Source organism: Bos taurus, chromosome 5 (genome assembly GCF_002263795.3).
Source record: "Bos taurus isolate L1 Dominette 01449 registration number 42190680 breed Hereford chromosome 5, ARS-UCD2.0, whole genome shotgun sequence".
NCBI lineage: Eukaryota > Metazoa > Chordata > Mammalia > Artiodactyla > Bovidae > Bos > Bos taurus.
This window is the reverse complement of record NC_037332.1, coordinates 30,966,922-30,982,591: the sequence shown is the minus strand read 5'-3', so window position 1 is coordinate 30,982,591 and position 15,670 is coordinate 30,966,922.

Sequence of the window (15,670 nt, the reverse complement as noted above, 5' to 3'; positions counted from 1 at the left end):
ATTGATGCCATAAAAAATGAGTCCAAAGTCCTCCCAAGATCTCAGAGCAAAGACTGAGAGAGCCCAAAGCTCCAACAATGGGGAGATGGGGCAGTCAAGGCCATGAGGACAAGAGAAACCAGATGGTGCCCACACCAGTGCTCGCGCTTTCCTGAGTCCCTACAGCCTCAACACATCAGAGCCCCAGCCAAGCCCGACTTCTCTCTACCACCCGGTTCTACTGCCCCAAGCCCTCCAGCTCCCTTTGATTTCTGAGTCTTGTGTGCCCTCTGGTGGCATATTCCTGACACTGCAGCCCACAGTTAGCCTCTCCAGTTTTTCACCATACAATCTACAATCCGTGCTGGAGCAGGGCAGGGGACACTATGGGAACCAGACACTTCCATGGTTGTGTGTGTGTGTGTGAGCACACGCGTGCAGTCTCTCAGTCGTGTCTGACTCTATGACCCCATAGGCTGAAGCCTGCTAGGCTCCTCTGTCCATGGAATTTTCCAGGCAAGAATATTAGAGCAGGTTGCCATTTCCTCCTCCAGGGGATCTTCCCAACCTAGGGATCAACCTGCATCTTCTGCATTGGCTCTTTAGCACTGAGCCACCTGGGAAGTAATTTCCCTTTGTTCCTGCCTGTTTTTTAAGCCTGGTACTCTGACCTTTCCATCAATTCTATGAGCAAGTTATTCCCTGTTGTTAGTCGCTCAGTCATGTCCAACTCTTTTGTGACCCCATGGAGAGTAGCCCGCCAGGCGCTTCTACCCATGGGATTTCCCAGACAAGAATACTGGAGTGGGTTGCCATTACCTTCTCCAGGGGATCTTCCCAACCCAGGGATCGAACCCAGGTCTCCTGCATTACAGGCGGAGTTTTATCATCAGCCATCAGGGAAATTCAAGATATTCCCTAACCTTCCAATAACCTTCCAATAAATATCTCTTCTGTTCACATTGGTCGGGTCTATTTCTGCTTTTACAACCAAGAAGATGACTGATATATTGGTTGGACAATTGATCCAGCCTCTCTTAGCTCTAGTTTCCTCTTTGGTAAAAAGGGATGAAAGTGAATTCTTTTTTCAAGGCTGTTTTACTAAATGAGTGTATTAGTTGTCTATTGCTGCCTAACTACCACACATTTAACACCTTAAACATGTTTACAATCTCATTTTCTATGGATCAGGACTCGGGGCGTGGCTTAGTTGTGTGCTCTGAGCTGTAATCAAGGTGTCAGCCAGGGCTGCAGTCTCATCTGAGGCTTGGATGAGGAAGAATCTAATTCCGGGTTCAGGCGGTGGTTGACAGTTCCTGAAGGGTGTTGGACTGAGGGTCTCAGCTCTTTGCTACATGTATCTCTCCAGCATGGCAGCTTACTTCATCAAAACTGGAGGGACAGAGTCTGCTAGCAAGATGGAAGTCACAGGCTCCTGTAGCCTAATCAAAGAAATGCCATCTCATCCCTTTCGCTATGTTCTGTGAACTAGAAGCAAGTCACAAGGCTGGCCCTTATGCCAGAGGAGTGGATACCAGAAACAGGGTTCCTTTGGAGCCAGCTTGGAGTCAGCCTGCCACAGTGAGGTAGCTTTTAGTTTTCATTCTAGGCCTTGTTCAGAATCACACTTCCTTCTTTGGGGGGGTGGAGGGTGGGGTGGGGGAGGTGTGGCATGTCCCACGACTTGCAGGATCTTAATTCCCCAACCAGGGACTGAACCCTAGCCTGAGGCAGTGAAAGTGCAGAGTCCTAATCACTCTACCACCAGGGAAGCCCCAGAATCCCACTTCCTTCTTGAGGGCTTGTCAAGTCCCTCCTCAACCCAAACTCCTCCCAATCAACCTTTCTTACAAATGAGGAAGCTTGATGTACTGGGTGTCACATGGAATTATTTTTAATTGTGTTGGGGGATAATGTAATTTCAGTGCTATGAGAAAATGTCCTTTTGAGAAATACTACTGAAATTTTTAGTGGAAGAATATTATGATGTCCACACTTTTAAAAAAATATTTTAGAGTAGTAAGGAGAGAGTCATAAGGCCATTCTCCCACTGCTTCCCAATCTCCCTGGCTGAGTAGTTGCCATGGAAAAAGTTGCTTTTGCTCTTGCCAAAAAATGGTCTAGAAAGTCAGCTTTATATATGTGTTTAAGATGGGAGTGGGACTAAAAGGAAAAATATTTAATAAATATCAGAATTCCTCATCTCATAAGCCTCAGAGGGTTGTGTGTAAGGCTGTAAATATATGTGTGTGTGTGCTGTGCGCTAAGTCGCTTCAGTCATGTTTGACTCTTTGCAACCCTATGGACTATAGCCTGCCAGGCTCCTCTGTCCATGGGATTCTCCAGGCAAGAATACTGGAGTGGGTTGCCATGCCCTCCTCCAGGGGATCTTCCAAACCCAGAGATCAAACCTGCATCTCCTGGTCTTCTGCATTGGCAGGTGGGTTCTTCACTGCTAGCGCCACCTGGGAACCCCCATAAATACATAGATATACATAGATAGATATATACAACCTCACTAAAATGCTTTCATCCACCCTGAATAGAAGGGTGTGGGGTGGAGATGATTGTCATTGGCTTATAGATATTATCATTAAAAAAAATGGTGTTTAGCATATGGCATTTCCCCATCTGTATTGTGCTTAGTTCTTCAGGACAGATCAAGATCAAGAGAAAGGATCCTAGAGAAATCCCAGGATGGAGATCCAGCAACTAGGAATCAGCTATCACTCTGTAGATGTGGGTGGCAGACACTCAAGACAAGGATTCTCTTTGAACTTGGCTTTGACCCAGGTGCATCTCAGCTCCTAGTTCAGGACCTGGGCATCAGGCAAGAGAAGGGAGAAGAGAAAGTCATTGAGTTGCTGCTGCCTTGGCGCAGGCTGGCTCCAAGGCTCCGTGGCAGGGAGCAGGAAGCACCCTTCACTTTGTGCAGTGTTGACCCCAGGAAAAATGATGGCCAACCTTAGCCCTTCCTTCCCCCTCCTCCCTGGTCTTCTCACTCTTCCCTCCAGCTCTCTCATCCCTCTCTTCCTCTCTGAGGTGACATCCTCCCTAATTAAGAAAAATGCCATGAATGCCACCTTAACCAGATGACTAAATTTTTATATGCTTTTATTTATTTTCAGCTGCTCTAGGTCTTCATTGCTTTGCATGGGCTTTCTCTAGTTGCAGCGAGCAGGGGCTCCTCTTGGTGGTAGTACATGGGCTTCTCACTGGGGTGGCTTCTCTTGTGGAACGCGGGCTCCAGGCGTGTGGGCTCAGTGGTTGCAATAACCAGCTCCAGGGTGTGGCCTTTTCAGTTGAGGTGCACGGGCTTTGCTGCTCTGCAGCATGTGGAATCTTCCTGGACCACAGATGGAACCTGTGTCCCCTGCATTGGCAGGCGGATTCTTTACCACTGAGCCACCAGAGAAGTCCAACCAGGTAATCAGATTTAATGTCGCCAAAAATGGGACAAACTGACATCACTTGTCCCCCATAGGATGCAGCAGGAAAGACACAAAGTCACTTATAGTATTCCTACCAAAAATGTTTAAACTGAATCTGATCCCAAGGAGACAAATTGAGGTATATTTCTAAAATAATTGGCCTGCACCATTCAAAAATATCAATGTTATGCAAGAAAAAAAAATAGAACAGGGAAATCTTATAGTTTTAAGGAAACCAGAGAGACATAATTAAATGTAATACATGATGCTTGATTGGATCCCGGGGGGTTGGAGGGTTTTTTTGGTTTATTGTTTGTTTTTTTAATCATAGGAAAATTGTTGGGACCATTGGGGGAATTTGCAACAGACTATATAGTAGATAATATTGTAACAATGTTAAAATTTCTGAATGTTATAACATTTTGTGCTTATGTAGAAATGTCTCTGTTCTTGGCAAATACATGATGAAGTATTTAGGAATGAAGCTGATATCTGGAACTAACTCAAATGGTTCAGCAAAAACACATGTCTACACAGCAAATGTGGGAAAACTGTAACAACCAGTGAATCTAAGTGAAAGGCATATATAGTCATATAATTCTTGCAACTTTAAATCTACAGAAAGGTTTAGAAATTTTCAAGACAAACTTTTGGGGAAATGCCAGTTCAGAAAAATACTCCAAATAAGGAAAGACCCAATATACTATAATTCCCCTAAATTTCACATTTCCCTCCTGCCAAGGTGGGGTTTTGGGGATTTAACAGTGTGACTGTTTACTCAATAGACATGCTGAGGGCTAGGTGTCAGCAAAACAGGGCACTGAAAAATATTTATTTAGAAATAATTTTATATTTGATATTTTCCCCGACACGTCAAATTTGTCATGGAAATTTTCAGAATTTTGTTAAACCTCTAAAATTTTTTTGGAGCTGAATTTCTTGAGGGTTGAATTGTTTTTCACTGTACAAGGATCATTATAATCTTTTTCATGCTTAGGGCATCTTATCATGTCCTCACACCCACCACCAGCGCAAACAGGCTAGGAGCTGGGAGGCAGGGAAACCCAGCAGGCATATAAGGTGACTGCAGTCATTAAAAAAAAAAAGAGAGAGAAAGAAAGAAAGAAACTAACTTTTAAATTGGGTAGCAGTTATCTGGGGGGCAAGATCTATAAAGAAGCCAAGCCTGGATGTCCAAGGATAAAGCCAGCTGTAGTGAGAATGGGAACTTTCTTTAATATATATATATATATATAAATATATATATATATATATACACACACACATATATATATATTTGTTTGTTTGCCTGTGCCGGGTCTTAGTTGCAGCACTTGGGATCTTCAGTCTTTGTTGCAGAGGCAGGTGAACTCTTAGCTTTCTTGCTGGGGCAGGGCTCTCAGGGGAAAGGAGAGCCTTCCAGAGCTTCTCCCTTGGCTAAGTGTGCTTAAATAAAAGCTATTTGCCTCCTATCCTTTTCCTTTCTTGCCTTCACTCCTTCTGCCCATCCCCTTCTCTCTCCCATCATCTTTTTTCCTTCCCAATGAGGTGTAATGAGGGATTCCCAGGTGGCTCAGTGGTAAAGAATCTGCCTACCAATGCAGAAACTGCAGGAGATGCAGATTCAGTCTCGGTGTTGGGAAGATCCCCTGGAGGAGGAAATGGCAACTCCAGCAGTATTCTTGCCTGGAGAATCCTAGCAACAGAGGAGCCTGGAGGGCCACAGTCCACGGGGTCACAAAGACTCGGACGTGACTGAGCATGCACGCATGTGATGTAATGAACACCCATCCATCTGGGCTGTGAAGTCAGGAAGACCTGAATTCCAATCAGAATGTAACATGGACAAACTGTAAAACGTATTCATCCTTTCAGCAAACATTTATTAATTGCCTACTAGGTTCAGTTCAGTTGCTCAGTCGTGTCTGACTCTTTGTGACCCCATGGACTGCAGCATGCCAGGCTTCCCTGTCCATCACCAACTGCCAGAGCTTGCTCAAACTCATGTCCATCAAGTTGGTGATGCCATCCAACCATCTCATCCCTTTCTCCTCCTGCCTTCAATCTTTCCAGCATCAGGGTCTTTTCCAGTGAGTCAGTTCTTCTCATCAGGTGGCCAAAGTATTGGAGCTTCAGCTTCAGTATCAGTCCTTCCAATGAATATTCAGGACTGATTTCCTTTAGAATTAACTGGTTTGATCTCCTTGCAGTTCAAGGGACTCTCAAGAGTCTTCTCCAACACCACAGTTCAAAAGCATCAGTTCTTTGGCTCTCAGCTTTCTTTATAGTCCAGCTCTCACATCCATACATGACACTGGAAAAACCATAGCTTTGACTAGATGGACCTTTGTTGGCAAAGTAATGTCTCTGCTTTTAAATATGCTGTCTTGATTTGTCATAGCTTTTCTTCTAAAAGGCAAGCATCTTTTAGTTCATGACTGCAGTCACCATCTGCAGTGATTTTGGAGTCCAAGAAAATGAAATTTGTTACTGTTTCCATTGTTTCCCCATCTATTTGCCATGAAGTGATGGGACCGGATGCCATGATCTTAGTTTTCTGAATGCTGAGCTTTAAGCCAACTTTTTCACTCTCCTCTTTCACTTTCATCAAGAGGCTCTTTAGTTCTTCGCTTTCTGCCATAAGGGTGGTGTCATCTGCATATCTGAGGTTATTGATATTTCTCCTGGAAATCTTGATTCCAGCTTGTGCTTCATCCAGCCTGGCATTTCTCATGATGTACTCTGCATGTAAGCAGGGTGACAATATACAGCCTTGACGTACTCCTTTCCCAATTTGGAACCAGTCCATTGTTCCACATCTGGTTCTAGCGGTTGCTTCTTGACCGGCAAACAGATTTCTCAGGAGGCAGGTTAGGTGGTCTGGTATTCCCATCTCTTGAAGAATTTTCCAGTTTGTTGTGATCCACACAGTCAAAGGCTTTGGTATAGTCAATAAAGCAGAAGTAGATGTTTTTCTGGAACTCTCTTGCTTTTTCGATGATCCAATGGATGTTGGCAATTTGATCTCTGATTCCTCTGCCTTTTCTAAATCTAGCTTGAACATCTGGAAGTTCTCAGTTCATGTACTGGTGAAGCCTTGCTTGGAGAATTTTGAGCGTTACTTTGTTAGCGTATGAGATGCTACTAGGTAGCAGGCACAATTCTAGGTACTGGGATATAATGGGAAGTAAAAATGGTAGACAAGGTTCATGGCCTCATACTACTTGCATTCGAGTCCAGGGAGGCAGATAATAAACAAACAGGCAAATGAAATAGAAAACTATATATCATGAAAAGTATATTGCATAATCTAGCTACATATTATATGAATATACTATAGAACTGGAGAGGAGAAAGGCAGACCACTCCAGTATTCTTACCTCGGAACCCCATGAACAGTATGAAAAGGCAAAAAGATATGACACTAGATGAGTCTCCCAGGTCAGAAGGCATCCAATATGCTACTGAGGAAGAGTGGAAGCCAATTACTAGTAGCTCCAGAAAGAGTGAAGTGGCTGGGCCAAAGCAGAAACGATGCTCAGTTGTGGATATATCTGGTGGTGAAAGTAAAGTCCGATGCTGTAAAAAACAGTATTGCATAGGAACCTGGAATGTTAGGTCCATGAATCAAGGTAAATTGGATGCGGTCAAGCAGGAGATGCAAGATGGAACATCGACATCTTAGGAATCAGTGAACTAAAATGAACAGGAATGGGTGAGTTTAATTCAGATGACTGTTATATCTACTACTATGGACAAGAATACCTTAGAAGAGTGGAGTAGCCCTCATAGACAATGAAAGAGTCTGAAATGCAGTACTTGGGTACAATCTCAAAAACAAGAGAATGATCTCTGATGGTTTCCAAGGCATTCCAAAGCATTCAACATCACAGTAATCCAAGTCTATGCCCCAACCACAAATGCCGAAGTAGCTGAAGTTGAACAGTTCCATGAAAGTGTACAAGACCTTCTATAACTAACACCAAAAAGAGAAGTCCTTTTCATCATAGGGAATTGGAATGCAAAAGTAAGAAGTCAAGGAGTGCCCTGGTGGTTCAGTGGCTAGGACTCCATGCTCCCACAGGGGGCCTGGGTTCTATCTTTGGTCAGGGACCTGAATCCCACATGCCGCAACTAAGACCCAGTGCTGTTTAAAAAAGATCTCTTTTTTAAAAAAATAGGAAGTCAAGACATACCTGGAGTAACAGGAAATTTGGCCTTGGAGTACAAAATGAAACAGGGCAAAGGCTAACAGAGTTGCCTAGAGAGCACATTGGTCATAGCAAAAACCCTCTTCCAACAACAAAAGAGACGACTCTACACATGGACATCACCAGATGGTCAATACTGAAATCAGATTGATTATATTCTTTGCAGCTAAAGATGGAGAAGCTCTATACAGTCAGCAAAAACAAGACCAGGAGCTGACTGTGGCTCAGATCATGAACTGCTTATTGCAAAATTCAGACTTATATTGAAGAAAGTTGGGAAAACCACTAGGCCATTCGGGTATGACCTAAATCAAATCCCTTATAATTATATAGTAGGGGTGATTAATAGATTCAAGGGATTGGATCTGGTAGACAGAGTGCCTGAAGAACTATGGAAGGAAGTTTGTAACACTGAACAGGAGGTGGTGACCAAAACTATCCCAAAGAAAAAAGAAATGCAAGAGGGCAAAGAGGTTTTCTGAAGAGGCTTTACAAATAGCTGAGAAAAGAAGAGAAGCAAAAGGCAAGGGGGAAAGGGAAGGATATATCCAACTGAATATAAGGTTCCAGAGAAGAGCAAGGAGAGATGAAAAAAAACCTTCTTAAGTGAACAGTGCAAAGCAATAGAGGAAAACAATAGAATGGGAAAGACTAGAGATCTCTTCAAGAAAATTAGAGATACCAAGGGAACATTTCATGCAAGGATGGGCACGATAAAGGACAGAAACGGTAAGAGCCTAAGAGAAGCAGAAGAGATTAAGAAGCAGTGGCAAGAGTACACAGAAGAAATATACATAAAAGGTCTTAATAACCAGGGTAGCCATGATGATGTGGTCACTCACCCAGAGCCAGACATCCTAGAGGGTGAAGTCAAGTGGGCCTTAGGAAGTGTTATTACACAGAAAGCTAGTAGAAGTGGAGAATTACAGATGAGTTATTTAAAATCCTAAAAGATGATGCTGTCAAAGTGCTGCACTCAATATGTCAGCAAATTTGGAAAACTCAGCAGTGGCCACAAGACTGGAAAAGTCAGTTTTCATTTCAATCCCAAAGAAGGACAATGCCAAAGTATGTTCAAACTATTGAACAACCATGCTCATTTCACATGCTAGCAAGGTAATGCTCGAACTGAGAACTTCCAGATGTACAAACTGGATTTAGAAAAGGCAGAGAAACCAGAGATCAAATTGCCAACATTCGTTGGATTATAGAGAAAGCAAAGGAATTCCACAAAAACATCTACTTTTGCTTCATTGACTATGTTAAAGCCTTTGACTGTGTGGATCACAACAAACTGGAAAATTCTTACAGAGATGGAAATACTAGACCATCTTACTTGTCTCCTGAGAAACCTGTATGCAGGTCAAGAAGCAACAGTTATAACCAGACACGGAAAAATGAACTGGTTCCAAACTGGGAAAGGAGTATGTCAAGGCTGTATACTGTCACCTTGCCTATTTCACTTATATGCAGAGTACATCATGCAAAATGCCAGGCTGCGTGAATCGGAAGCTGGAATCAAAATTGCCAGAAAAAATATCAACAACCTTAGACACTCAGATGATGCCACTCTAATGGCAGAAAGCAAAGAGGAACTAAAGAGCCTCTTGATGAAGGTGAAAGAAGAGAGTGAAAAAGCTGGCTTAAAACCCAACATTCAAAAAACTAAGAGCATGGCATCCAGTCCCATCACTTCATGGCAAATAGAAGGGGGAAAAGTGAAAGCAGTGAAAGATTTTTTTCTTGGGCTCCAATTTCACTGCAGACAGTGACTGTAGCCATTAAATCAAAAGATGTTTATTCCTTGGAAAGAAATCTATGACAAACCTAAACAGCATTTTAAAAAGCAGAGACATCACTCTGCTGACAAAGGTCCATATAGTCAAAGCTATGGTTTTTCTAGTAGTCATGTATGGGTATGAGAGTTGGACCATAAAGAAGACTGAATGCCAAAGTATTGGTGCTTTTGAACTATGGCGCTGGAGAAGACTCTTGAGAGTCCCTTGGACAGCATTGAGATCAAACCAGTCCAGCCTAAAGGAAACCCACACTCAATATTCACTAAAAGGACTGACACCAAAGGTGAAACTCCAATTCTTGGGCCACCTGACTTGAAGAGCCGATTCACTGGAAAAGACCCAATAAGATGAGAAAGGTTGAGCATAGGAAAAGAAAGGAGCTGGCAGAGGATGAGATGGTTGCATAGCATCACCGACTAAATGGACATGAGTTTGAGTAAACTCCGGGAGATAGTGAAGGACAGGGAAGCCTGGCTGCTGTGGTCCATGGGGACACAACTTATCAACTGTACTATAGTTGCTAACAACAAAACGAATACTATATGAGCTTCTAGCAAAGGTAAAACTATGGAAACTGTAAAAAGATCAGTGTTTGCCAAGGTTTGGGGAGAGAGGAATGAAAAGGCAGAGCACAGAGGATTTTAAGGGCAGTGAAGAGCCTCTTGATGAAACTGAAAGAGGAGAGTGAAAAAGTTGGCTTAAAGCTCAACATTCAGAAAACTATGATCATGGCATCCGGTCCCATCACTTCATGGGAAATAGATGGGGAAACAGTGGAAGCAGTGTCAGACTTTATTTTTCTGGGCTCCAAAATCACTACAGACGGTGACTGCAGCCATGAAATTAAAAGACACTTACTCCTTGGAGGCAAAGTTATGACCAACCTAGACAACATATTGAAAAGCAGAGACATTACTTTGTCAACAAAGGTCTGTCTAGTCAAGGCTATGGTTTTTCCAGTGGTCATGTATGGATGTGAGAGTTGGACTACAAAGAAAGCTGAACGCCAAAGAATTGATCCTTTTGGACTGTGGTGTTGGAGAAGACTCTTGAGAGTCTCTTGGACTGCAAGGAGATCCAACGAGTTCATCCTAAAGATCAGTCCTGAGTATTCACTGGAAGGACTGATGTTGAAGCTGAAACTCCAATACTTTGGCCACCTGATGTGAAGAACTGACTCATTTGAAAAGACCCTGATGCTGGGAAAGATTGCGGGCAGGAGGAGAAGAGGACGACGGAGGATGAGATGGTTGGATGGCATCACCGACTCAATGGACATGGGTTTGGGTGGACTCCAGGAGTTGGTGATGGACAGGGAGGCCTGGCGTGCTGTGATTCATGGGGATGCAAAGAGTCAGACATGACTGAGCGACTAAACTGAACTGATAACATCCTACTAGAATAGTTTCAGTTCAGTTCAGTCACTCAGTCGTGTCCGACTCTTTGCGACCCCATGAATCGCAGCACGCCTGGCCTCCCTTGTCCATCACCAGCTCCCAGAGTTTACCCAAACTTATGTCCATCGAGTCAGTGATGCCATCCAGCCATCTCATCCTCTGTCATCCCCTTCTCCTCCTGCCCCCAGTCCCTCCCAGCATCAGGGTCTTTTCAAATGAGTCAGCTCTTAGCATCAGGTGGCCAAAGTATTGGAGTTTCAGCTTCAGCATCAGTCCTTCCAGTGAACACCCAAGACTGATCACCTTTAGGATGGACTGGTTCGATCTCCTTGCAGTCCAAGGGACTCTCAAGAGTCTTCTCCACCACCACAGTTCAAAAGCATCAGCTTTCTTTGTAGTCTAACTCTCACATCCATACATGACCACTGGAAAAACCATAGCCTTGACTAGACAGACCTTTGTTGACAAAGTAATGTCTCTGCTTTTCAATATGTTGTCTAGGTTGGTCATAACTTTGCCTCCAAGGAGTAAGCGTCTTTTAATTTCATGGCTGCAGTCACCATCTGCAGTGATTTTGGAGCCCAGAAAAATAAAGTCTGACACTGTTTCCACTGTTTCCCCATCTATTTCCCATGAAGTGATGGGACCAGATGCCATGATCTTAGTTTTCTGAATGTTGAGCTTTAAGCCAACTTTTTCACTCTCCTCTTTCACTTTCATCAAGAGGCTTTTTGGTTCCTCTTCACTTTCTGCCATAAGGGTGATGTCATCTGCATATCTGAGGTTATTGATATTTCTCCCGGCAATCTTGATTCCAGCTTGTGCTTCTTCCAGCCCAGAGTTTCTCATGATGTACTCTGCACATAAGTTTAAGCAAGGTGACAATATACAGCCTTGTACTCCTTTTCCTATCTGGAACCAATCTGTTGTTCCATGTCCAGTTCTAAGTGTTACTTCCTGACCTGCATATAGGTTTCTCAAGAGGCAGGTCAGGTGATCTGGTATTCCCATATAGTGGGCATATTCCATTATACATGTCAAAACCCATAGAATGTATGGCTGATTCATGTTGACGTTGGGTAGAAACCAACAAAATTCTATAAAGCAATTATCCTTCAATTAAAGAATAAATAAATTTAAAAAAAACAATAAAATGTACAACACCAAGAGTGAACCCTGATGTAAATTAGGGACTTTTGGGTAACAAGGATGTGTCAAAATCAGCCTCTATTGATTTTAACAAAATCATACTGTACTAATCTGGTGGGGGATATTAATAATGGGAGAGGCTGTGCACGTGTAGGGGGAGGGTGTTAATGGGAAATTTACTTTCCCCTCAATTTTTCTGTGAACTTATAACTGCTCTAAAAATAGTCTATTTTTTAAGGGTGTTGTGAGAACTTAGCATAAAAGGTAATTATAATAAAAGGTAACTGGAGGGACCTACTTTCTTTTTTAACTTTTTATTTTATATTGGAGTATCAGCAAGATCAATTCTTTGGCGCTCAGTCTTCTTCACAGTCCAACTCTCACATCCAACATCTCACAACTCTCACATGACCACAAGAAAAACCATAGCCTTGACTAGACAAACCTTTGTTGGCAAAGTAATGTCTCTGCTTTTCAATATGCTATCTAGGTTGGTCATAACTTTCCTTCCAAGGAGTAAGTGTCTTTTAATTTCATGGCTGCAGTCACCATCTGCAGTGATTTTGCCGAAGAATTGATGCTTTTGAACTGTGGTGTTGGAGAAGACTCTTGAGAGTCCCTTGGACTGCAAGGAGATCCAACCAGTCCATTCTAAAGGAGATCAGCCCTGGGATTTCTTTGGAAGGAGTGATGCTAAAGCTGAAACTCCAGTACTTTGGCCACCTCATGTGAAGAGTTGAGTCATTGGAAAAGACTCTGATGCTGGGAGGGATTGGGGGCAAGAGGAGAAGGGGAAGACAGAGGCTGAGATGGCTGGATGGCATCACTGATTCGATGGACATGAGTCTGAGTGAACTCCGGGAGTTGGTGATGGACAGGGAGGCCAGGCGTGCTGCGATTCATGGGGTCGCAAAGAGTCGGACACGACTGAGCGACTGATCTGATCAGGAAGATCCCCTAGAGGAATAAATGGCAACCCACTCCAGTATTCTTGCTGAGAAAATCCCATGGACAGAGGAGCCTGATGGGCTATAGTCCATGGGGTTGCAATGAGTCAAACACAACTGAGCAGCGGACCACAGACACACACAGCTGATTAACAATGCAGTGACAGTTTCAAGTGGGCAGCCATGCATACACATGTATCCATTCTCCCTCAAACTCCCCTCCCATCCAGGCTGCCACATAACATTGAGCAGAGTTCCCTGTGGTATACAGTTGGTTATCCATTTAAAATATAGCAGTGTGAACGTGTTGATACCAAACTTCCTAACTATCCCTCCCCCTCCTCATTTTTCCCATCTTCCTCCCTGGTAACTGTAAGTTTGTTCTCTAAGTCTATGAGCAAAGGGACTACTTTAAATAGAATGAAAAAGGAGGCTGTCTTCTCACTCATAAAATGTGAATAGAAGTATTGGTCTACATATATGTGTGTGTGTGTGTGTATCATATATACATTAAGTGAAAGTTGCTCAGTCATGTCCAACTCATTGCAACCCCATGGACTACACAGTGTACGGAATTTCTCTAGGCCAGAATACTAGAGTGGGTAGCCTTTCCCTTCTCCAGGGTATCTTCCCAACCCAGGAATCAAACCTAGGTCTCCCACAATGCAGGCAGATTCTTTCCCAGCTAAGCCACAAGCCACTGGAGTGGGTAGCCTATCCTTTCTCCAGCAGATCTTCCTGACCCAGGAATTGAGCCAGGGTCTCCTGCATTGCAGGCAGATTCTTTACCAACTGAGCTATCAGGGAAGAAGTCCTTATGTATACATTAAAGTTCCCTTTAAATTATTATATATCTTCCCATCAGCTCTGAAATGGCTCCCCACGATCCCTACTTTCTGGTATCCAAGTCTTTGTTTAATCGCTACCCTCTGAGTGTAGGTTGGATCTAGTCACTTGCTTTTAAGGAATAAAATGCAGCAAGAAAGATGAAAAGTCACTCCCAAAATTAGGTTCCAAAAAGACCTGCTCTTGTTCTCTCTGTTGCTCTCTCGCTCTCTCTCTCTCTCTCTCAGCAGCTGCCATGTGTGTGCAGTCCTGCATAGAGGTCCACGTGGCAAGGAACTCATGTCTCCAGCCACCAACCAGCAAGGACCCAAGGCGAGGTGTTGCAGGATGCAGTGTGAATTCTTGATGGGATACTGATTAGGGTACAACAGCTATAGAAGACATTTTGGGGCCAATTGGGAGATCTGAATATTGACTGGGATTAGATAAAATGAAAATTAATGAAGTGGAATCGTGGAAAACATTGGATGAAAATAAGCAGGTTAAAAAAGCATTCATTTCTCTGTGTGTGTGTGTGTGTGTGTGTGTGTACATTAAAAAAAAAAAAAGATACAGCCTAACCTATAACTCAGCAATTCCATTTCTTGCTATATACCTCCAAGAGGAATGAGTTCATGTGTCTAACCAAAAGACACATGTTCAAGAATGTTCATAGTAATTTTATTCAGTATACAACAAAATTGGAAACATCCTAAGTGCTCATCAACAGGAGAATGGAAAAATAAATTATAGTGTGTTCTAACAATAGAATACCACATGACATTTTTTAAGTTGTTGATAAATGCAACAGAGATGAATCTCAAAAATGTAATATTGTGGGAAAGACACCAGATATGAGAGAGTACACACTGCACAATCCTTTTTATATGAAGTTCAAGAACAGACAAACCTAATCTATGGTGATAAGAGCCTAAGGAGCCATCACCACAAGAGTCTGGATCCTGACCATGAAGGGGTACAAGGACAGCTCCTGAGTGAGGATGTCACAGACCTTGACATGGATGTGGTTACACAGACATTGATGTATCGGTACGTATATGCAAAAAAATTACCCAATTGTACATTTAAACCAGTACGCCATATACAACTAAGTTATATCCCAGTTTTTTTAAGGAAAAAATATCCAGAAGGATTACACCAAAAGCATTAATGGTGGAAATAACAGGGCGGTGAGAATACTGTGTTTTGATTCGTCTCATCTTGTTGCTTGTCTGTATTTCCTTTCTCCAATACATAACCCCTACTTCTGTAATGATAAAAAGTTATTTTTAAACTACATTCCAAATGCTTGATAATATCATTTATGCTGCCTCAGGGGAAAGCTAAGAAATGTATTTGCTGTGTTATTCCTGAAGGAGAGAGGGGTGTGGCCAGACATAAGACAAAAGAATGAAGTACTCAGCGCTGTGGCATCAGGGTGTGGGGGACTTTTCGGGGGAGTCCCCTGTGCTGAGCACGGGTCAAAGGTCAGAGTGGACCAGAGTGTCCAGCCCACGTGGTGTAATGGAAAGAACCCAGGAGATAGAATCTGAAGATCTAGGTCTAAATCCAGATCCAAGCACTGAGTGTGGCCTTTTGAAAAGTCCTGTAAGCACAGAAGTGGAAAGACGAAGGGTCAGTCACAGGGCACGGGTGGTAACCCAGATCATGACTCCGGACAGGTTCTCTCCACTCTGCACTGCTTCCCTGTTTATAACAACAACTAACTTTTCCATAGGAATTTACATTTTATGAAACGCAAATATTCCTGCTGAATTCTCACAGAATCTCTTGAGCAAGCACTGCTCTTGTCCCTTTTAAAAGTAAGAAAACTGTTTCCAAGTGACTCGCTTGAACCAGCGAGTGATACAATTAGGACTTGGCTGCTGGTTTTCGGACTCCACATCCTGTGTTCTTTCCACCAATGGCCTA